The sequence below is a fragment of the Balaenoptera ricei genome, chromosome X (assembly GCF_028023285.1).
Source record: "Balaenoptera ricei isolate mBalRic1 chromosome X, mBalRic1.hap2, whole genome shotgun sequence".
NCBI lineage: Eukaryota > Metazoa > Chordata > Mammalia > Artiodactyla > Balaenopteridae > Balaenoptera > Balaenoptera ricei.
In genome coordinates this window covers 25,863,624-25,887,907 of record NC_082660.1, presented here as the reverse complement: position 1 = coordinate 25,887,907, position 24,284 = coordinate 25,863,624, and the positions used below count along the sequence as shown (strand labels likewise).

The 24,284-nt window shown below is 35.9% G+C and overlaps 1 long non-coding RNA gene across 1 annotated transcript in view; it reads left to right on the top strand.

Annotated features, from left to right (window-relative positions):
* Positions 1-18,439, top strand: part of LOC132357520 (uncharacterized) — a 309,626-nt gene extending 291,187 nt beyond the window's left edge. The window contains exon 5 of the long non-coding RNA XR_009500233.1: positions 18,060-18,439. This is a non-coding gene — a long non-coding RNA (uncharacterized LOC132357520). The remainder of the gene's footprint in view (positions 1-18,059) is intronic.
* Positions 18,440-24,284: the final 5,845 nt, after the last annotated feature.

Here is a 24,284-nt window from a genome sequence, read left to right as displayed (position 1 = left end):
AGAGAGACAACATTCTTGGCAATAAAACAGCCCGAGTAAATTTAAAAGAATTGAAATTATACAATTTCTGCTCTTGGACCACAATAGATTAAATTAGAAATCGGTAACAGTGTGACGGCTGGAAAATCCCAATACATGGAGATTAAACAACACACTTCTAAATAATACAGGAGTTAAAGAATAAATCTCAAGAAATTTTAAAATATTTGAACTAAACGAAAATAAAAACAAAATTTATGGGATTCAGTGAAAGCAGTGCTTAGAAATTTATAGCATTGTATGCATTCATTAGAAAAGATCTAAAATCAATAATTAAGTTTCCACCTTAGGAAACTATAAAAGAAGAGCAAATTCAATTCAAAGTAAACATAAGAAAAAGTAAGAATTAGAGCAGAAATCAATGAAATTGAAAACAGGAAATCAATACAGGAAATCAACAAAACCAAAAGCTGGTGTTTTGAAAAGATTAATAAAAACAATAAGACATTAGCCAGGCTAACTAAGAAACAAAGAGAGCCACAAATGATTAAAATCAGAAATGAAGAAGGGGACATCACAAAAGATTCCATGGACATTAAAAGGATAATAAAGGAATACTAATAACAACTCTATGCCCATAAATTTGATAACCTCAATGAAATGGACCAATTTCTTGAAGGACACAATCTGCCAAAATTCATGCAAGAAGAACTAAACAATCTTAATAGGTCTATATCTATTAAAGATATTGAATAAATAATTAATAACTTTCCAAAACAACATGAACCAGGCTCAGATGGGTTCACTGGTGAATCCTACCAAACATTTAAGAACGATATTATTCTTATTCTCTACAATCTCTTTCAGAGGATCAAGCAGAGGGAATACTTACTAACCCATTCCAGGAGGCCAGCATTACCCTAATAGCAAAACAAGACAAAGACCTTAAAAGAACACTACAGACCAATATCTGTCATGAACACAAATGCAAAAAACCTCAACAAAACATTAGCAATCAAATCCAAAAGAGTATGAAAAGAATTATACACTACAACCAAGTGGGATTTACTACAGTTATACAAGGCTGGTTCAACATTTGAAAATCAATTAATGAAACCCATCATATCAGCAGACTAAAAAAGAAAAATCACATGATCATATCAATAGATGCAGAAAAATATCTGAAACAATTCCAACATTCATTCATGATAAAAATTCTCAACTTGATAAAGAATATCTAAAAAACACCTACAGCTAACGTCATACTTAACAGTGGGAAATGTAAAGTTTTCCTGCTAAGATCAGGTACAAGGCAAGGATGTACCCTCTTGCCAATCCTTTTCATCGTCATATTGGAAGCACTTGCTAATGAAATAAGGCAAGAAAATAAAAGGTATACAGATGGGTAAGGAAGACATAAAATTATCTTTGCAAATGACATGACCACATGCAGAAATCTGAAAGAATCAACAAAAAACCTCTTGGAAACTAACAAGTGATTATAGAAAGGTTCCATAATACTGGGTTAATATACAAAAGTCAATTGCTTTCCTATATACCAACACTGAACAAGTGGAATTTGAAATTAAAAACAATACCATTTACATTAGCACCCCAAAAAATGAATACTTAGCTATAATCTATATACAAGATCTGTATGAGAAAAACTACAAAACTCTGATGAATAGAATAAAAGAGCTAAATAAATGGAAAGATACTCCATGCTCATGGATAGAAAGACTCAGTACTGTCAAGATGTTAGTTCTTCCCAACTTGAGCTATAGAATCAATGCAATTCCAACAAAAACCCCAGCAAGTTGTTTTATGGCTATCAACAAACTGATTCTGAAGTTTACATGGAGAGGCAAAAGGCTCAGAATAACCAAAATAATACTGACGGAGAAGAACAAAGTCTTAACTTTGATGCTCTGATTGATGCTTCCTGACTTCAAGACTTAGAGTAATAAAGACAGTGTGGTATTGGTGAGAGAACAGACAAACAGATCAATGAAACAGAATAAAGAGCCCAGAAATAGACCCACGTAAATATAATTAACTGATATTGCAAAGGAGCAAAGGCAATACAAGGGAGCAAAGACAGTCTCTTCAACGAATGGTGCTAGAACACTAGACATCCGTGTGCAAAAAAACGAACCAAGACACAGCCCTTACACCGTTCACAAAGATTAACTCAAAATAGATCATAGACCTAAATGTAAAACACAAAATTATAAAACTCCTAGAAGGGAGGCACAATAAAAATGGCAGAGTAGTAGGACATGAAGCTCACCTTCTCCCACAAATACATCAAAAATACATCTACGTGTGGAATGATTCTCACAGAATATCTACTGAACGCTGGCATAAGACCTCAGGCTGCTGAAAGGGCAAGAAAATCACCATGTAACCTGGTAGGAAAAAAGAAAAAAAAGAAAGTGAGAAAGGAATCGGGATGGGACCTGAGCCCCTGAGAGGGAGCTGTGAAAGAGGAAATGTTCCTGCACCCTGGGAAGCCCCCTCAGCAGTGGGGAGATCGGCCCAGATAGAAGGGGAGCTTCAGAGCCTTGGAGGAGAACACAGCAGCTGGCTTGCGACAGCCAGAGTGGAGGGAGAACTGCACAGACAGTCAGTGCTGCCGCCCTGCACTCCCCAGTCTGAGGTGTGGGTCCGCTGGTGCAGGTGGGGGCTGGGTGCTGGAACTTGGGCTTCAGAGATCAGACCCGGGGACAGGACTGGGGTTGGCTGTGCAGAAACAACCACCACCGCCCGCCTGAATGCCAGGATTGGTTGCGATCCACCACTGCCACCTGCCTGGACTCCAGAAGTGGTTGCGAGCTGCCTCCGCTCCCATCATGTGCTCTGGGGGCACGCCTCAGCTGCCACCACTGCTGAGAACCCCAGGACCAGGAACTAACTGCTGCCTCTGTACACCCTCTATTAAAGGGATAACGACCAGCACATGCTGAAGAAACAGGCAACAGTCATCCATACTAAAAACAGTCCTTGCATCAAATATTTTAAACCCACACAAGCTACACAGGGATGCCCCCCCACATATAAATAGTCCTCCAAGACCACAGTAGATAATTGTTTCTCCTAAACTCACAGAGTAAGAGAAATATAAGTAAAGTGAAGAAGCAGATGAACCACTCCCAGTTAAAAGACCAAGAGAATTCCCCTGAAAGAACAAACAATGAAACAGACCTCTTCAGTCTAACAGACACTGATTTCAAAAAGGAGATAATGAAAATACTGAAGGCATTAAGAAAGGCTATCAACAGAAATGGAGAGTACTGTAAAAAGAAACTAGAAATTATAAAGAGGAACCAAGAAAATTAGAAAACTCATTGCAGAGAGAAAAGCTGAGCTAAAGGCAATGAATACCAGAATGAATAATACAGAAGAAAGAATAAGTGACCTGGAAGATAGAATAAAAGAAATCACCAAATCAGGAGAGCAGACAGAAAGCCAAATGAAAAAAAAAAAAAAAGAAAGCTATATAAAAGACCTATGGGATAATATAAAGCATGCCAATCTATGCAAAATAGGGATTCCAGAAGGGAAAGATAGAGAAAAGGGGATTGAAAATGTATTTGAAGAAATTATGGCTGAAAACTTCCCAAACCTAAAGAAGGAAACAGATATCCAAGTACAAGAAACACAGAGGGTCCCAAATAAGGTAAACCCAAACAGACCTACACCAAGACATATTATAATAAAAATGGCAAAAGTTAAAGAGAGGATTCTAAAGGCAGCAAGAGAAAAACTAAGAGTTAATTACAAAGGAACCCCCATAAGGCTATCAGCTGATTTCTCTACAGAAACATTGCAGGCCAGAAGGGAGTGGCAAGATACAAAGTCCTGAAAGGGAAAAATGTGTAACCTAGGATACTCTACCCAGCAAGATTATCATTTAGAATAGAAGGAGAGAGAAAGAATTTCTCAGAGAAGCAAAAACTAAAAGAATACAGCAGTACTAAACCTATCCTAAAGGAAATATCGAAAGGTTTTCTCTAAAAAGAAGAATCTAAAGGAAACAGAAAAATCACAATTGCAAAGTAAATCACTTAAATAAGCCAGTACACAGATTAAAAAGAAAAATCAAAAAATTTCTGTGCAAGTGATAATAACCACAATGAACAGCAAAAGTATGAACATGAAGCTGTAAAAGAGGACATCAAAATCATAAAATGTGGGGGATGAGAGTACAAAAATGTAGTTTTTTTTTTCTCTAGAATGTGTTTGAGCCTATATGACTACCAGTCTAAGGCAAGCAGATACAGGAAGGGGCTAACATACTTGAAAAACAGGGTAACCACAAATCAAAAACATACAATAGATTCACAAAAACCAAAAAGAAGAGAACATAAGTATAATACAAAAGAAAATCATCAAACCACAAAAGGAAAAACAAAAAAAGGGACAATGAAGAAATATAAAATCAATGGGAAAACAAGGTTTAAAATGGCAATAAATACATATCTATCAATAATTACATTAAATGTCAATGGACTAAATGCTCCAATCGAAAGACACAGAGTGGCAGACTGGATAAAAAAACAAGAGCCTACAATATGCTGCCTACAGGAGACCCATTTTAGGGAAAAGGACACACATAGACTGAAAGTGAGGGGATGGAAAAAGATATTTCATGCAAATGGAAATGGCAAGAAAACGGGGGTTGCAACACTCATATCAGACAAAATAGACTTCAAAACAAAGGCCAGAAAGAAAGATAAAGAAGGACACTATATAATGATAAAAGGATCAATACAAGAAGAGGATTTTACACTCATCAACATACATGCACTTAATATAGGAGCACCCAAATACATAAAACAAATACTAACGGACATAAAGGGAGAAATTGACAGGACACCACACTCACATCAATGGACAGATCTTCTAGATGTAGAATCAGGAAGGCAGCAGAGACCCTAAATGATACGATAGAACAGTTAGACTTAACTGATAATTTCAGGACATTACATCAAAAAAAACTAGAATACACATTCTTTTCAAGTGCACATGGAACATTCTCTAGGACTGACCACATACTAAGGCACAAAACAAGCCTCAACAAATTTAAGAATACAGAAATTATCTCAAGCATCTTTTCTGACCACAATGACATCAAAGTAGAAATTAACCAGAGAAAAATGAGAAAAAAACGATTACATGGAGACTAAACCACATGCTACTAAAAAACCAATGGGCCAACGATGAAATCAAAGAGGAAATTAAAAAATACCTTGAGACAATGACAATGAAAACACAACCATACAAAATCTATGGGATGCAGCAAAAACAGTTCTTAGAGAGAAGGTCATAGTAATACAAGCCTTCCTCAAAAAACAAGAAAAACCTCAAACAACCTAACCTACCACTTAGAAGAATTAGAAAAAGAAGAACAAACAAAACCTAAAGTCAGCAGAAGGAAGGAAATAAAAAAGATCAGAGAGGAAATAAATAAAATAGAGATTTAAAAAAAATTATAGAAAAAAATCAAGAAAACCAAGAGCTGGTTCTTTGAAAGGATAAACAAGATTGACAAACCTCTGGCCAGGCTCACCACTTATATGTGGAATCTAAAATATGACACAAATGAACCTATCTATGAAACAGAAATAGAATCACGTACATAGAGAACAGACTAGTGGTTGCCCAGGGGGAGGGGGTTGGGGGCAGGATGGAGCAGGATATTGGGGTTAGCAGATGTAAGCTTTTATATATAGAATGGATAAACAACAAGGTCTTACTGTATAGCACAGAGAACTATATTCAATATCCTATGATAAACCATAATGGAAAAGAATATTTTAAAAAAGTGTATGTGTATATATATACATACATATATATATATATATATATATATATATATATATATATATATATACACACTTTTAAAAAATATTCTTTTCCATGATGGGTGTGTGTGTGTGTGTATATAAAAAACAATCACTTTGCTATACAGCAGAAATTAACACAACATTGTAAATCAACTGCACTTCAGTAAAAACAAAAACCCTAAAAAACTCCTAGAAGACAACATAGGAGAAAACCTAGATGACCTTGGGTATGGTGATGCTTTTTTAGATAGAACACCAAAGACATGACCCATGAAAAAAATAACTGATCAACTGGACTTTATTAAAATTAAAAACTTCTGTTCTACCAAAGATGATATGAAGAGAATTAGAAAACAAGCTGCAGACTGGAAGAAAATATTTGCAGGACACATCTGATAAAATACTGTTATCCAAAATATGCAAAGAACTCTTAAAACTCAACAATAACAAAACAAACAACCCAAGTAAAAAATGGGCCAAAGACTTTAACACCTCACCAAAGAAGATAGACAGATGGCTAATAAGCATATGAAAAGATATTCCACCTCATATATCATGAAAACAATGCAACACAAAACAATGAGATTATCACTGTGCACCTATTAGAAGGACTATAATCTGAAACACAGACAACGCCAAATGCTGGTGAGGCTGTGGAGTATCAGAAACTCTCGTACATTGCTGGTGGGAATGCATAATGGTTTAGCCACTTTGTAAGAAACTGCCAACCTATCTTCCAAAGTTAAACATTCTCTTACCATACGATCTAGCAATTGCACTCCTTGGTATTTACCCAAAGGAGCGGAAAATTTACAGAGAAACAAAAACCCACATGTGGATGCCTATATCAGCTTTATTTATAATTGTCAAAACTTGGAAGCAAACAAAATGTCCTTTACTAGGTGAATGGAAAAACTAAGTGTGGTACATCCAGACGATGGATTATTCTTCATCACTAAAAAGAAATGAGCTATCCAGCCATGAAATGACAGGAAAGAACCTTAAATGCTTACTAAGTAAAAGAAGCCAATCTGAAAAGGCTATATACTGTATGATGAAATTCATTTCCAGTACATGACATTCTGGAAAAGGCAAAACTATGGAAACAAGAAAGATCAGTGGTTTCTAGGGGAGGGAAAAGAGAGAACAGGGAAAGCACAAAGGATTTTTAGGGCAGTGATATTATAATGATGCATATATGTCATTATACTTTTGTCCAAACCCATAGAATGTACATCAAGGGTTCACCCTGAGGTGAACTATGGACTTTGGATGACTATGACATTTCACTGTAGGTACATCCTTAGTTAAGAACAAATGCTACCACTCTGGTAAGTGATACTGATAACAGGAGAGGCTATGCATGTGCAGGGGCAGGGGGTATAGGAGATATCTCTATACCTTCCTCATTTTTGCTGTAACTTAAACTGCTCTAAAAAATTAAGTCTTCAAATGCTAAAGGAATTTCTCTAGGCAGGAAACACAAGAGAAGGAAAACACCTACAATAATAAACCCAAAACAATTAAGAAAATGGTAATAGGAACATACATATCAATAATTACCTTAAATGTAAATGGATTAAATGCTCCAACCAAAAGACATAGACTGGCTGAATGGATACAAAAACAAGACCTGTATATATGCTGTCTACAAGAGATCCACTTCAGACCTAGGGACACATAGAGACTGAAAGTGAGGGGATGGAAAAATATTCCAAGCAAATGGAAATCAAAAGAAAGCTGGAGTAGCAATTCTCATATCAGACAAAATAGACTTTAAAACAAAGACTATTACAGGAGACAAAGAAGGACACTACATAATGATCAAGGGATCAATCCAACAAGAAGATATAACAATTGTAAATATTTATGCACCCAACATAGGAGCACCTCAATACATAAGGCAAATACTAACAGCCATAAAAGGGGAAATTGACAGTAACACAATCATAGTAGGGGACTTTAACACCCCACTTTCACCAATGGACAGATCATCCAAGATGAAAATAAATAAGGAAACACAAGCTTTAAATGATACGTTAAACAAGATGGACTTAATTGATATTTATAGGACACTCCATCCAAAAACAACAGAATACACATTTTTCTCAAGTGCTCATGGAACATTCTCCAGGATAGATCGTATCTTGGGTCACAAATCAAGCCTTGGTAAATTTAAGAAAACTGAAATCATATCAAGTATCTTTTCCAACCACAATGCTATGAGACTAGATATCAATTACAGGAAAAAATCTGTAAGAAATACAAACACATGGAGGCTAAACAACACACTTAATAACCAAGAGATCACTGAAGAAATCAAAGAGGAAATCAAAAAATACCTAGACACAAATGACAATGAAAACACAACGACCCAAAACCTATGGGATGCAGCAAAAGCAGTTCTAAGAGGGAAGTTTATAGCTATACAAGCCTACCTTAAGAAACAAGAAACATCTCAAATAAACAACCTAACCTTACACCTAAAGCAGTTAGAGAAAGAAGAAAAAAAAAAACCCGAAGTTAGCAGAAGGAAAGAAATCATAAAGATCATATCTGAAATAAATGAAAAAGAAATGAAGAAAACAATAGCAAAGATCAATGGGGAGGGGGAAGAGTAAGATGTGACAAATTGAGAGAGTGGCATGGACATATATACACTACCAAACGTAAAATAGATAGCTAGTGGGAAGCAACCGCATAGCACAGGGAGACCAGCTCTGTGCTTTGTGACCACCTAGAGGGGTGGGATAGGGAGGGTGGGAGGGAGGGAGATGCAAGAGGGAAGAGATATGGGGACATATGTATATAACCGATTCACTTTGTTATAAAGCAGAAACTAACACACCATAAAAAAAATAAAATAAAATAAAATTAAAAGCTGGTTCTTTGAGAAGATAAACAAAATTGATAAACCATTAGCCAGACTTATCAAGAAAAAGAGAGAAGACTCAAATCAATAGAATTAGAAATGAAAAAGGAGAAGTAACAACTGACACTGCAGAAATACAAAGGATCATGAGAGATTACTACAAGCAACTATATGCCATAAAATGGACAACCTGGAAGCCATGGACAAATTCTTAGAAATGCACAACCTTCCGAGACTGAACCAGGAAGAAATAGGAAATATGAACAGACCAATCACAAGCACTGAAATTGAAACTGTGATTAAAAATCTTCCAACAAACAAAAGCCCAGGACCAGATGGCTTCACAGGCGAAGTCCATCAAACATTTAGAGAAGAGCTAACACCTATCCTTCTCAAACTCTTCCAAAATATTGCAGAGGGAGGAACACTCCCCAACTCATTCTACGAGGCCACCATCACCCTGATACCAAAACCAGACAAAGATGTCACAAAGAAAGAAAACTACAGGCCTATATCACTGATGAACACAGATGCAAAAATCCTCAACAAAATACTAGCAAACAGAATCCAACAGCACATTAAAAGGATCATACACCATGATCAAGTGGGGTTTATCCCAGGAATGCAAGGATTCTTCAATATATGCAAATCAATCAACGTGATACATCATATTAACAAACTGAAGGAGAAAAACCATATGATCATCTCAGTAGATGCAGAGAAAGCTTTTGACAAAATTCAACACCCATTTATGATAAAAACCCTCCAGAAAATAGGCGTAGAGGGAACTTTCCTCAACATAATAAAGGCCATATATGAAAAACCAAAGCCAACATCGTCCTCAATGGTGAAAAACTGAAACCATTTCCACTAAGATCAGGAACAAGACAGGGTTGCCCACTCTCACCACTATTATTCAACATAGTCTTGGAAGTTTTAGCCACAGCAGTCAGAGAAGAAAAAGACATAAAAGGAATACAAATTGGAAAAGAAGAAGTAAAGCTGTCACTGTTTGCAGATGACATGATACTATACATAGAGAATCCTAAAGATGCTACCAGAAAACTACTAGAGCTAATCAATGAATTAGGTAAAGTAGCAGGATACAAAATTAATGCACAGAAATCTCTTGCATTCCTATACACTAATGATGAAAAATCTGAAAGTGAATTTAAGAAAACACTCCCATTTACCATTGCAACAAAAAGAATAAAATATCTAGGAATAAACCTACCTAAGGAGACAAAAGACCTGTATGCAGAAAATTATAAGACACTGATGAAGGAAATCAAAGATGATACAAATAGATGGAGAGATATACCATGTTCTTGGATTGGAAGAATCAACATTGTGAAAATGACTCTACTACCCAAAGCAATCTACAGGTTCAATGCAATCCCTATCAAACTGCCACTGGCATTTTTCACAGAATTAGAACAAAAAATTTCACAATTTGTATGGAAACACCAAAGACCCTGAATAGCCAAAGCAATCTTGAGAAAGGAAAACAGAGCTGGAGGAATCAGGCTCCCTGACTTCAGACTATACTAGAAAGCTACAGTAATCAAGAAAGTATGGTACTGGCACAGAAACAGAGATATAGATCAATGGAACAGGATAGAAAGCCCAGAGATAAACCCGCGGACATATGGTCGCCTTATCTTTGATAAAGGAGGCAAGAATATACAGTGGAGAAAAGACAGGCTCTTCAATAAGTGGTGCTGGGAAAACTGGACAGCTACATGTAAAAGAATGAAATTAGAACACTCTGTAACACCATACACAAAAATAAACTCAAAATGGATTAAAGACCTAAATGTAAGGCCAGACACTATCAAACTCTTAGAGGAAAACATTGGAAGAACACTCTATGACATAAATCACAGCAAGATCCTTTTTGACCCACCTCCTAGAGAAATGGAAATAAAAACAAAAATAAACAAATGGGACCTAATGAAACTTAAAAGCTTTTGCACAGCAAAGGAAACCATAAACAAAATGAAAAGACAACCCTCAGAATGGGAGAAAATATTTGCAAATGAAGCAACTGACAAAGGATTAATCTCCAAAACATACAAGCAACTCATGCAGCTCAATATCAAAGAAACAAACAACCCAATCCAAAAATGGGCAGAAGACGTAAATAGACATTTCTCCGAAGAAGATATACAGATTGCCAACAAACACATGAAAGAATGCTCAACATCATTAATCATTAGACAAATGCAAATCAAAACTACAATGCGATATCATCTCACACCAGTCAGAATGGCCATCATCAAAAAATCTACAAACAATAAATGCTGGAGACAGTGTGGAGAAAAGGGAACCCCCCTGCACTGTTGGTAGGAATGTAAATTGATACAGCCACTATGGAGAACAGTAGGGAGGTTCCTTAAAAAACTACAAATAGAACTACCATATGACCCAGCAATCCCACTACTGGGCATATACCCTGAGAAAACCATAATTCCAAAAGAGTCATGTACCAAAATGTTCATTGCAGCACTATTTACAATAGCCAGGACATGGAAGCAACTGAAGTGTCCATCAACAGAGGAATGGATAAAGAAGATGTGGCATATATATACCATGGAATACTACTCAGCCATAAAAAGGAACGAAACTCAGTTATTTGTAGTGAAGTGGATGGACCTAGAGACTGTCATACAGGGTGCAGTCAGAAAGAGAAAAGCAAATACCATATGCTAACACATATATGTGGAATCTAAAAAAAAAACAAAAAAAACAAAAAAAGAAAATGATCAGAAGAACCTAGGGGCAAGACGGGAATAAAGATGCAGACCTACTAGAGAATGGACTTGAGGATACGGAGAGGAGGAAGGGTAAGCTGGGACAAAGTGAGAGAGTGGCATGGACATATATACACTACCAAACGTAAAATAGATAGGTAGTGGGAAGCAGCCGCATAGCACAGGGAGATCAGCTCGGTGCTTTGTGACCACCTAGAGGGGTGGGATAGGGAGGGTGGGAGGGAGGGAGATGCAAGAGGGAAGAGATATGGGGACATATGTATATGTATAACTGATTCACTTTGTTATAAAGCAGAAACTAACACACCATTGTAAAGCAATTATACTCTAATAAAGATGTTAAAAACATTAAGTCTTAAAAAAGAATATTGAGAATAACTGATCATATCACATTAAATTTTTAAAGAAAATAGATAAGCTCATAATGATATATGTTTTTAAATGTGGTTGGGGGTGAAGGTTTTGTTTTCTTTTTTTCTCTTTTTACAGAAGTTCCTAGCTAATAAGTTTAGAAGGAATAATATAATTAAGAAATCACCAACTCGCAACATCTAATAACTATAAGAAGTGATTGATGCTAAAACCACTGGGGTTATTTAGTACTGAAGTACAACTATTATCATTATCACAGATTATTTACTAAATGCAGAGAGAAAAGTATTATCGTTACAGTGGAGCCATCTGGTCAACAATTCACTGACTAGGCAGAACGGAGGGTGCTATAAAAGATAGCAGACTAGATCCTTCAAAAATTTAATACTATGAGAAACAAACAAATGTAAAAAATAAGCAACTAGACAATAAAAAATGCAGAACTGTTTGAGATTAAAAATGACATAAAAACAAAAATAAATTTGAGAACTTTGGATATTTAAAAGCTCTAGAAGACAACTTGAGGACAACTGGGGATATCAGAATATTGCCACTATATTATGTAATATTACAGAAATATATTTCTATTATTTTAAAAGTAGTAATAATGGTATTGTGGTTATATAGGACAATGTCCTTATTCTTAAGAGATACATGGTGAAGCAGTTAAGCATAAAGTATGATGTCAACAACTTTCTTTCAAGTGGCTTGGAAAAATAATATACACATAAACATATATGTTAACACAGAAAATGTGGCAAAATGTTAAAAACTGATGAATCTAGGTGAACAATGGTGAACAAGTGGTATCCACTGTACTATTCTTTTAACTCTTCTTTAGTTTTGAAAATGCCATCAAGAGGTACCAAAAAGAAATAGTCAAGTTACAAACTGGGAATGTATTTGTCATCACACAAATGACAAACAATAAATATTAGCAATATGTAAAAATCTTCTACAAATCACTAAGGAAACCAGAAACAGAAAAATGAGGGAAAATAAAGAACAGGCATTTGACAGATGATAAAAAACTTTGTGCTAATGAATTTGAAAAGATGTGTTCTAATAAGTGAAATGCAAATCAACATCAAAGTGATACATAACTTTTTTCCATTTAGACTGGTATAAGTTCAAATAAAATTTCTAGCAATACCACATGTTGGAGCGAATATATTGGGTTGGCCAAAAAGTTCATTTAGGTTTATCCGTACCATCTTAACGGAAAACCCTAATGAACTTTTTGGCCAACCCAATAGATGCACAGTATTTCTAATAGATGGCAGTAAGAGTCTAAATTGCTACAACTACTTTGAAAAACATAAGGCACTCTCTCATAAAATTGTACACACAGACATTATCTATGACTCAACAATTCCACTCCCAGGAGAAACTCATATACTTACATTCAGAGACATATGTAGGAACATCCATAGTGACACCATTTTTAGACAGCAAAAACCTGGAAACAATCCAGTATGCATCAAGAGGAGATTAGATGAATGAACTGTTTATGTTCCCACAAAGAAATATTGTACAGCAGTTAAAATGAATAAATTACATCAAGATATGACAATATATGTAAAACTCAGAATTTTTAAGTTAAAAAATCCTAAAAGATAACATAAATATGCATATTTATAAAATACATATAAATATCTATAAAAATCTAAAACTCTGTCTATATATCTTTGCATACAATTTTTAGGAATATATGTAGTTTAAAACTATGCAATTTAACCTAAGGAAATGATGAACACAGGATTCAGATGGCAATTCCATTATGTGAGTGGCGGGCGGGAGAATGGTTTGTATAAGATCACATACGTAAATTTAAGTTATCATCCACGTTCTGTTTTTCACAGAGTGATGATTTCCCAGGTTCTTATTATATTATAAAACATAGATAAATTAAAAAACAGACAAATACAAACATATGCATATCTAACTAAGTGAATAATAAAAGAAGGTCATGCCTGGGCCAACAATGATTGTATGTTAGGAACCAAGGATGAAGATTAATCCTTAATCCTGTGCCTCTGCCATTAGGTGGTATGATAAGCATTTGCTGTGTGAAGCCCATATGCATTGCTATTAGCAACAGGCAGTAGGAATATGGAGAAAGTCCGATGGTAAACTTTAAAGAACACTGGGGGTGAATTAAGTAGTTCTTTGTCTTTACTGTGTACCTCCTTAAATACTTTATTGATACTTTGCTCTTTATTAATTCCATAAGGTTCACTGAATATCACTTTGCCTCAAACTTCTGCAAAAATCTACTGGCTGTGTGGGTTGATCTATTCCTGGGAGTATCAACACTCTAATAAACCTGGATGTTTTGAGCTGTTTGTAAGAGCAATTGGGCACGGTTTGAAAACCCTGGAGGAGGAAAGAGCAAATTAAGTTTAGAAGGTATTATTACCTTTTTTCTCCAAGTACAACTCCTAGACTACGAAGGAGTCAGATACTTCATCTTCCTTCTCACTTTCCTGGGTGATGAGGAAAATTTAAAGTGTGTGTCTCAAAACAAAGCTTTTTCTTTTAAAAAGTTTAGGTAATTCTCTGGGAGGTAACATACAAAGGTAGATGTATTTCTATAGAATAACAAGCATTCCTAAAACTATTCGTGAAATAAAACTATTTGTGCAACAATTATCATTGTAGATAGCAATTAGAAAGGTGATTTTATTCTGGAAAATTTTCACATTTTAAAATCCAGAGAGATAAATAAAAGATACATGCTTTTATTCATACCATTCCTCCAATCTACTTGTTGGATTATTATTCATCTTTTTGAGTGTAATGCTCACAGGTGCAAGGTCAACTGTGGGCTGGCTAGACGGCTGTGTTGAACTTACCCGTGTTTAGTCACGTCTGGAATCAGCTGACTCTTCACTGGGGCGACTACTCTCATCCACATTTCTCATCCTGCAACAGGCTGGCCAGGGCATGTTCCCATGGTGACAACAGAGGCCTAAGAGGAAAACAGAAATACGGAAGACTCAGTGGTGGCACACCAACAGCTGGCAAGTCACATGGCCAAATGCAGCCTTAATGGAGAACAGCATTACAATGTGTAGATACAGGAAGAGGAAATAATTGGGGCTAGTTTTGCAATCTACCACTGGCACTTATGTCTGTAACCTTAATCAGTGGTCTTTGAATAATAAGGCCAATTTTTGCCACCTCACATCCCTTCCCACTTCATCATAGTATTTTAGGTTCTCTCACCTAATCCCCATGAAGGTTGTTTCACCCTCAAGGCCTGAGGGAAAGAATTTTAGCAGTGTGTTGGCTAGGTTGGTAAATACTGGCATCTATTTCTAACTTGACAAGCATCACTTAATTTTTGTATTATGGGTGGTCATTATTTCAGATAAATATGTCTTCTTCAGAAATGATATGTCTTGAGGTAAATAACATGTTTTAAATATCTGAATTTTTCTCATAGAATTTAACCTGCTCATAGTAGGTGCTCAATAATCAGCACTTGTTTAATGGATATGTCACTTCTGAGGTGAACAAAGAATCTTTTATTTCAAGGATAAAAGTCCAGGCTAAAGATAGAGTATTCAAATATGGACTTTCTAGAGGCAGTACAGAAACATATTGGCTAAGAAAAAAGGCTAAAGCATTTAATTAAATATTAATTTCTTTTTTTCTCGATGGAACACTTTTTAAATTGACCTAGCAGAAGCTTATTATGAAGCGTAGAAAAAGCAACTGCTGTTATTTTAAAACAGTGGTATTCTATGCTGGCTTCAAACTAAACTCACCTGGGGAGATTTTTAAACAATACCAATGCCGGGGATTCACCCTAGATCAATTAAATCAGTATTTCTGGAGGTGAAGTCTAAGGATGGATATATTTAAAAGCTCCCTAGATGATTCTAATGTGAAGCCAAGGTTGAGGACAGATGCTTTAAACTCTTCTAAAAATACCAACAAGAAAGTTTGGAAATTGAGCAATACACCTGGAAGCAACACATGGCTGTTAACTTGGATACTGCTAAACAATCCTGGCAGATGAAACAGTATCCTAATTAATTGGTCTTCCTAAGTCCATTATGGGCCTTCACCTGGCAGCATTTTCAAAACACAGATTTTGGAAATGCTGAATTTCAGTTATTATAAAGTAGTTCATAGATGCTGGCCAAGCAAACTTACAATTTGACTTGTACTGTGATATAAAATTGATTTGATATCACTGGGATGTAGATCTCCAGATGAGAGCTGACAAAGACCAGCTGAGGCTTTAGCTAAATGATGTGTGAGAGCACTGGAAGACAACTGGAAACTAATGAGATGATAAAAGCTTTCAGGTATGTGAGTTTATCAGCTACCTTCTGAGACCCTCTCACTGTAGAAGAGAACTCCCTGGCTCAAGGCCTTCTTTTCCATCTTAGGTGCAATCAAGGCTAGTGATATTCTGTTAAGTATTGTCTCTGCTTATTTTTGGAGGTGAAGTTGGAGAAAAGTGGGAGCCAGTAGGTATATCTTCCATCCCACATTTATATATACTCTGGTCTAAGAAGTATTCTTATTCTCACTTGCATACAGTGGCACAGGCATGATTTATTAAGGGAGTGTGGGCCATAACTTGAAACCCTGTGGCCACATGGGATTGTACTTACTGCTCCATAAACTGCTGACCCTGACTGAAATTCCCTGACCCCATCTCTGGCCACATTCTACCTTTTACCCAGAGCAGAGTGGCTGTGGTAGGAGAAACGAGGTATGAGGCTATACTTTAAAGTCAAGGTAAAATCAGGTTTTAAATTCTAAAAAATTCAATTGGATTTGGCAGTTCCAACTTCAGGGAATTCAAAATAACTCATGATGAGATGGTATCAGACTGGAATGGAATATATTGGCAAAATATAAGTGCGTAAATAAAACAATCAAGGGTTATTGAGCTATTGAAAAGTGTGAACAAATTAAAAATTCCACTAAGACTGGACTAGAGAAGCGATTCTCCATATCAGCCTCAAGAAATTCTCCAGAGAACAAGTGTCCCAATGTCATACACATATAGAAAATGCTGCAAACCACACCCCCTTCTTAGAGTGTCACTGTATAGATGATCAGAGTAAAGGCCCAGAGATATAATACAGTAAATAAGAAGGTTTGAGCTTGCTTATTCCGGAGTTTAAAGTGAGAGCACTTTGTCATATGCCGATTACATCTTGGGGAGCACTGAACTGGTACTGTTCATGTAATTAATCACAGAGAGGTATATAAATTAAATGAACTACAAAGCCGCACACTATGAGTAAAATTGGATAATTTACCCTTTTTTGAAATTCGCCAACAAATTTTAGGTGTGGAGATTATTTCATTCTTTTAATTTTCACCATCCACAAGAATATAGCTACTACGCTACACTGCTAGATTTAAATCTAGGTAAAGTTCTCAGGCAACTTAGGGCAGAAATTCAAGAGTATGATATACAGGTCACTCACCTTTGAATGTAATCCAGGTTTTCAGTGTCTCTTGGCAAATATGGCACTTAGAATTTTACAATACTCTTTGTGCAGTTAAGCCAGAACAGGGCATCTATAATACAACTACAGTTGTCTGGTATCCGCAGAAGACTGGTTTCAGGACCCACTGTGGATACCAAAATCCACATATGCTCAAGTCCCATAGTCGACCCTCCATCTGTGAATTCCACATCCACGAATTAGACCAACCACAGATTGTATATTAAGTCTGTGATCTGCAGCTAGTTGAATACATGGTTGTGCAACCATGGATATGGAGAGCCGACTGTGTATCAAAAAAAAAAAAAAAAATCCACACATAGGTGGACTCATGCAGTTCAAACCCATGTTGTTCAAGCGTCAACTGTATTTCTTTCTATAAAATAGTTTTCTCTCTCTCTCTATCCCTTCCTTTTTTCTTTCATTCTTGTACCCCTTCTGGTTTCCTTTCTTTCATTATTTTATGTCTTCTTTCTTTCTAAAAATAACCTATTTTACAACATCCTAATTCAAATCCTTTAGGCTCAAGTCCTTTAGAAATAGGTTCATTTAGATTCTGTTTTACTTGAAACCCGTTATTTCAAAATACAACTGTTGATACTAAAGTGGATTATTATAGTGTTTCTGTAACAGCTTACTCCACGTGTTACCACTAGAAAGAATACTTAATATTGATGTAGTTTCATTAATAGCATTTGAATATGAATGTGTAGTAAATTATTTTATCTTGCAGATAAAGAATGAGGTTCCAGCTCAAGATGGTGACTAGGAAGATCCTGAACTCACCTCCATCCCTGGACAAACTGGGTCTACAGCTACCTATAAAACAATTTCCTCCTTAAAAAACCTAAAGGCTGGGGCTTCCCTGGTGGCGCAGTGGTTGAGAGTCTGCCTGCCAATGCAGGGGACGCGGGTTCGAGCCCTGGTCTGGGAGGATCCCACATGCCGCGGAGCAACTAAGCCCGTGTGCCACAACTGCTGAGCTTGCGCGTCTGGAGCCTGTGCTCCGCAACAAGAGAGGCCGTGATAGTGAGAGGCCCGCGCACCGCGATGAAGAGTGGCCCCCGCTTGCCGCAACTAGAGAAAGCCCTCGCACAGAAACGAAGACCCAACACAGCCAAAATATAAATAAATAAATAAATAAAGTGAAATTCTTAAAAAAAAAAAAAAAATCTTACCTGATTCAGACACTGTTAATCAGGTTTAAAAAAAAAAAAAAAAAAAAAAAAAAACCTAAAGGCTGGCTGAGTGATGACAATACACCAGGTAGATGAAGATGAACAACATATCAAAGTAGGTAGGAGAGGCTGGAACCCAATCTCACCATAAACCCCACCCCCTGGCATGGTGACCCACAACCAGGAGGGAACTCAAAACCCAGAGTTTCTCCCCGAGGAGGGAAAGGTTTGAACCTCACATGGGGCACCTCAACTTTTAAGACCTGCACCTGAGAGACAAGCCCCAGAGTTTTAAAACCAATGGGACTTATGTCCCAAGACATATAAGACTCTAGTGATCTCAGAAGCTGCTCTTACAGTGTTTGCATGCTCAGACTCACTGACCCCAGAGCCCAGCTCAGAAGCAGCTGATCGTGCCCAGACCTAAAATGAAGGAGACTCATGTGCTCATATTAAAGTGTCGTCCTCAGGAGCACACACATCTAATTAAACAGACACATCTAGGAGTCTGCTGGAACACTGTCCAGGACAGAGACTGGCAGGTGCCATCTTTGCACTCTCCCTTTGCTGTATCTCCTGGGAGGGAGCTTTCACACATCTGGTGTAATGATTTTTGTGGCTGCCACCCAGGGGACGCCTCTAGACCATCTGATCCTGGAGGTCAGGGAGCTTGCATTCCTGGTCTCATGGGATTGTAATAATCAGTATCACAGAGAAAGGAGTTCATACCCCTGTCTGGTGCCCCGATTTTTGTGGTTGCTGCCAGGGGACACCTCTACATTGCCTGGCTCTGGTGGCCAGTGGGGCTTACGCTTGTGGGTCCAGTAGGACTGCAACCAATGGAGAAAAGGTTCTTAAACAGCTACCACCCCCAGGCCACAACAAGAGGAAAGAGACCCAAGAACTCCGTCTTTCTGTGAGAAAGGCCTATTAGGTAATCATGGCTGTTGCCTGAGGGTCAGGCTTCAGTTTTGGCACACATTGGTGAAGCCGCTGTGGAAAACAGTATGGAGGTTCCTCACAGAATTAAAAATAGAACTACCATATGATCCAGAAGTTCCACTTCTGGGTATCTATCCAAAGAAAACAAAAACACTAACTCAAATAGATATCTGTAGCCCCATGTTCACTGTATCATTATTTATAATAGTCAAGATGTGGAAACAATCTGAGCGACCATTGATGGATAAAGTAATTATATTATATACACACACACACAGGGGAATATTATTCAGCCATAAAAAGAATGAAACTTGCCATTTGTGACCACATGGATGGTCAGTGAGGGGATTATGGCTAAGTGAAGTAAGTCAGGCAGAAATAGACAAATACCATATGATGTTTATGTGTAGAATTTAGGGGAAAAAAACCCCAACCTCATAGATACAGACTGGTGGTTGCCAACATCAGGGGTGGTGGGTGGGAAAAAAAAAAGAATCCTGTAAGTCTCACTCATTTCATTTCTAGCACTCCATCCTAGGGAAAAAAATGATGAGAAATGTTTTTACACTAGACTATCTATTATACATATCTACATATCACCTCAACAGGGCAGTTTTGATAATAAACCACTCTTTGGATGTTATTTAGAGGAAGGGGTATTATAAAAGGCCATGGGATGACTTTTTAATGTCAGACAGAGTGGCATCAGTCAACAGGCAGAGCATAAATGAGTCTTTCTAAATGAATGTTAGGCAAAGGTAAAAATATAAGATGTGTATATAACATCATAGTAGTACACACACACACATATCATTGATAAAAGTGATTTCTGATTTAATATGTTTCTAATAAACAATATTCCTTTGGTAAAAGGTATATGATAACATCGAGAACTAATACACTTGTACGAACTACAAGCCTGACACTGTTTCAGATGCTCTGCATGTATTAGTTTAATATCCAAAATGCTTTTATGAGCTATAAAGAATATCAGTCCCCTGGCATCGTACCACTAGTCTACGCCAGTAGTGGTAGCAAAGATTTTTGGTGTGACCCCCTAGGTGGGACCTGAATGCAGACATAATAAATCCATAGACCATAAACTCACCCACTACACTATACTAGCTTTTGCTTTGAAAGTATACGAAGGATACAGACCTACCATTAAACACCCCAGCCATTGCTTCCATAACTATACTGGTACTTGTAATCACATCTCAAATTCTGTTTCCAAAATGTCACAATATGCCAAGAAATGTTTCTCTGCCTGCAGCTTTTACTGAAAGCTATATTTATATTGGTGCTTAGTCATGGTGACACTGCAACCAACAATTTTATATAGGTACAAAACACTGAAATATTCTGAAATATATTTCGGCTGAAATCTCAAGAAATATGGGACTTAAATTACTTGAGTGGAAGATATGTTACATTTTATGATCAAACCCAGAAATGTTACATACAGAAATTACATTAGTTTTTAGGAAAAGGGAATTTTTGATTTCTATAAATATCTAGAAACTTATAAAACTCTGGGTTGTAAAACTGCAATTTTATGAAACAAATGTGACTTAATTCACAAAGACAAAACAATAGGAAAATTCATTTTAGTTGCTTGTAAATGTGGTAATTGAGAGAAATTTTGGCATGAATGATAAAAATCCCTTGGTAGCAAGGTATTTAAGTCACTGGTATGTGAAACAAAAAGATTCTCTTTGGACTTTAAGGCTCTTTAATCAGAAGGCAGGTAATATAATACAATTAATGAAAAAATTTGGTAGGAAAATGTATTTGAATCAAAATTAAAGGAATTGACTGAAACATTTCACATAAAAAAGTAGAATTCACTAGTTTGAAAATGTATATGTTAAAGAATATGTTGCTTATACTTTAAACATTCTATGATTCTAGGAATGGGAACATTTAAAAAATCTGTGTGGTAATAAAGTTTTTAAAAATCCAAAATATGCTTTCCTACTGATAACTAGAGTTATTTAAAGAAGAATTCATGGAAATACATTTGTCCTAGCATAAAATGAAACTTAGAACTATTAATGCACAGATCATTTATAAACAAATGCCTATAGATTTTGAAAAATCCTAATTTTCTGATTATAATGATTCTTTATTCTGCAATGACTTGATGAATTCCACTACTGAATTAGTGAAACACAAATAATTTAGGTAAGCAAAGTTTTTTGTCTCAATATATTTTCTTATCTGTCCCAATTTCCAAATTCCCTATAAATTCAATGCTGAAAGACTTTCCTCCAGACTCTACCTTCTTAATTTCAATTAAGATACTTTGATTTATATATAAAAACAAACATTTATACAGTGAACCTACTTTTTAAAAAAGTTTCCTAAATAGTACAGTTTTAAAAATTATAAAATGATAAATGCCATCCTTCATTGTTTCCAAAAAAAATGAGAAAAAGAAAATCAAAGTAGTCAATAAAATATTGACCATCATTTCTCAAATCTACCAAATTGATGAAATAATTTGAGGAAGACTGAATCATTTTATTAAATGACATATCCTTTCATAATTTAATGAAAGACTACTATAACATGAAAAATGAATACTGATGGAAATCCTGTCAATGCAGCTCCAAGAAACTATGGTTTGTTTTTACAAAATACAAAATAATGCAATTATCTTTAAAAACTAGTCATGGAGGGATAAAGAAAGATAGAATTTTCCAGAAAATGGCATGGTCTCCAAACTTTTCTAAGGTCCCTAGCCTGTCAGAAATTGACCTTTCTTACTACCTGTGAGACTGGGACCTTATAAACCAGATACCAAGTCAGTTTTCTTAGGAGGGCTTTGTAGTCATTTGGTCAGTATATGAAGTCAATACTTGTTCTTTAAGAGTGGGCTTATTATGCCTGATTTGATGAGAATCACTTGCAAATATGATGTTCTAAGTATGCCCATGATTGCACAAGCAATTTGTTCAATTATATATCTGGGAATAAAGGAGGACAAATTCTTATTGAACCTGTACAAATAAATAAATAACACTGCTATGAAAGGTAAGGGCACTCAAGTAAAAAGTACTATTTGTTTCTGAACTGTGAGAGGCCAGTGAGAATCAAATAACATTAAAACGTTTCATTTTGCTTTACAGAAGCACAGTCTACTAGATTAAGTGTTAGGAATAGCTTAAGAAAAAAATGCATGAGACTTCCTTCCATAACATTAAAACTGAAACATTAAAAAAATAATTCCAATAATGTTCCAAACAAATAACTATAATAAGATTGTTTTCCTCAGTCCTAAATGATGAATTTTGTTTCATCGGGACTCAAGTCAGCAATCTGCTTTCACAAAGTCTGTTTGCTTCTGGACTAAAAAGGGTCCTAGAAATCCTGACTTACTCCATAGCATAAACTCAAAGTTGTTAAGCAATGCCAACTGGGCAGCTTGTAGCCAAAAGTCTATTCTTTGACGTATCAATAGTTCAGAGTACCTGTTAGAATCCTTTCCAAGAGGCTCTAAGACTGTCCTTCTTTGTTGAAGACACAAATGTTAGCTTCTAGATTATACCAGAGACTTGAGGCAAACACCTAGGAGCAGAAAAGCATTTGATGAGACTGAGAGGCTGTGGTTAATTTATCACAATGCTAATAATATCATAGTTTTCTATTGGGGTACAGTAAATAACTATTTCATAAAGATTTAATCAATAGTTCCTCTAAGCATAAGAATGCATTATGGCAGCATAGGCATTGGCAAATCTCTAAGCCTTCCCATAAAATGTAAAATCTCCATAATATTTACATTGATAATATTTTAACTATAAAAATTTAACCTTAGGAAAACCAAGTATCTCTTCTGATTTGACAATTTTGTTCACACAATTCTTACAATAATGTTAATTAAAATGGAGTTATCAAACAAACCTATTTATAGCATCTTTTCTTTTGTAAGGTAAATAATAAATCCTTGTGATTTTCCAAGGGCCTCCTGGAGAATCTAAGATCTCTTTAAATATGAATGTTAGACTTGAAGCTTTTTTTTTTTTTCTCAACTTAGATCCTATCTTGGGCAAGTAAGATCAAAGGAACTGTCAAGATCTGATCAATTGTTTAAGATAGGATGATGGATGCATGAGAAACAATACCTGGTTACCTATTTAATCAAAGTGACAGTAAAATATTTTTAAATAATTATTTAAGAAGGTAGCACAGTTGTAAGGAACTTTATCTTTCTGACAATTGAAGAATCTGTGCTGCTTTCGTTGTTAATTAAATAATAAAGCAAAACCAAAAACTATTTTGGTGAGACAGGGATTACCTACAGAAGGTAAATAATAACCTTTATCACTTCCTGTTAAGATCTCTAAGACACCTTAATCATTTTAACAAAGGTAAAAGTCACAGTATACTCTTGCATTTATATTTTGGGCAGTAAAAGTTTCAATGTTCTTTTTTTGTATAAATAACCTCATCTAAAACGAGCCAACTTTGGCAAACTTTTAATACATTTCATTGTTCCTTTTCATGCTGAATTATTATAAACTAAGTTGAGTAAAAACTACCTTTCTTTAAACCTTCTACAATTTTCTGTATCTCTTAAGATTTTGTCACTCACTAAACCATTTGACATTCTGGAACAATTGGAACCTTTAAAACAAAATGACCCTCTTTTTCTCTTGATAAACAAAACCACATCCTATTACCATACATACTAAGTATATTTATCTTGGTACTCTTCCTCCTAATATAGTCTCAACCAACCATAATAATCGTAACTTTTAATAAAGAAAATGAACTTCTATTTCACAGAAAAATACTGAGAGGTCTATTATTTGAAAACTCTCCATCAAATACTT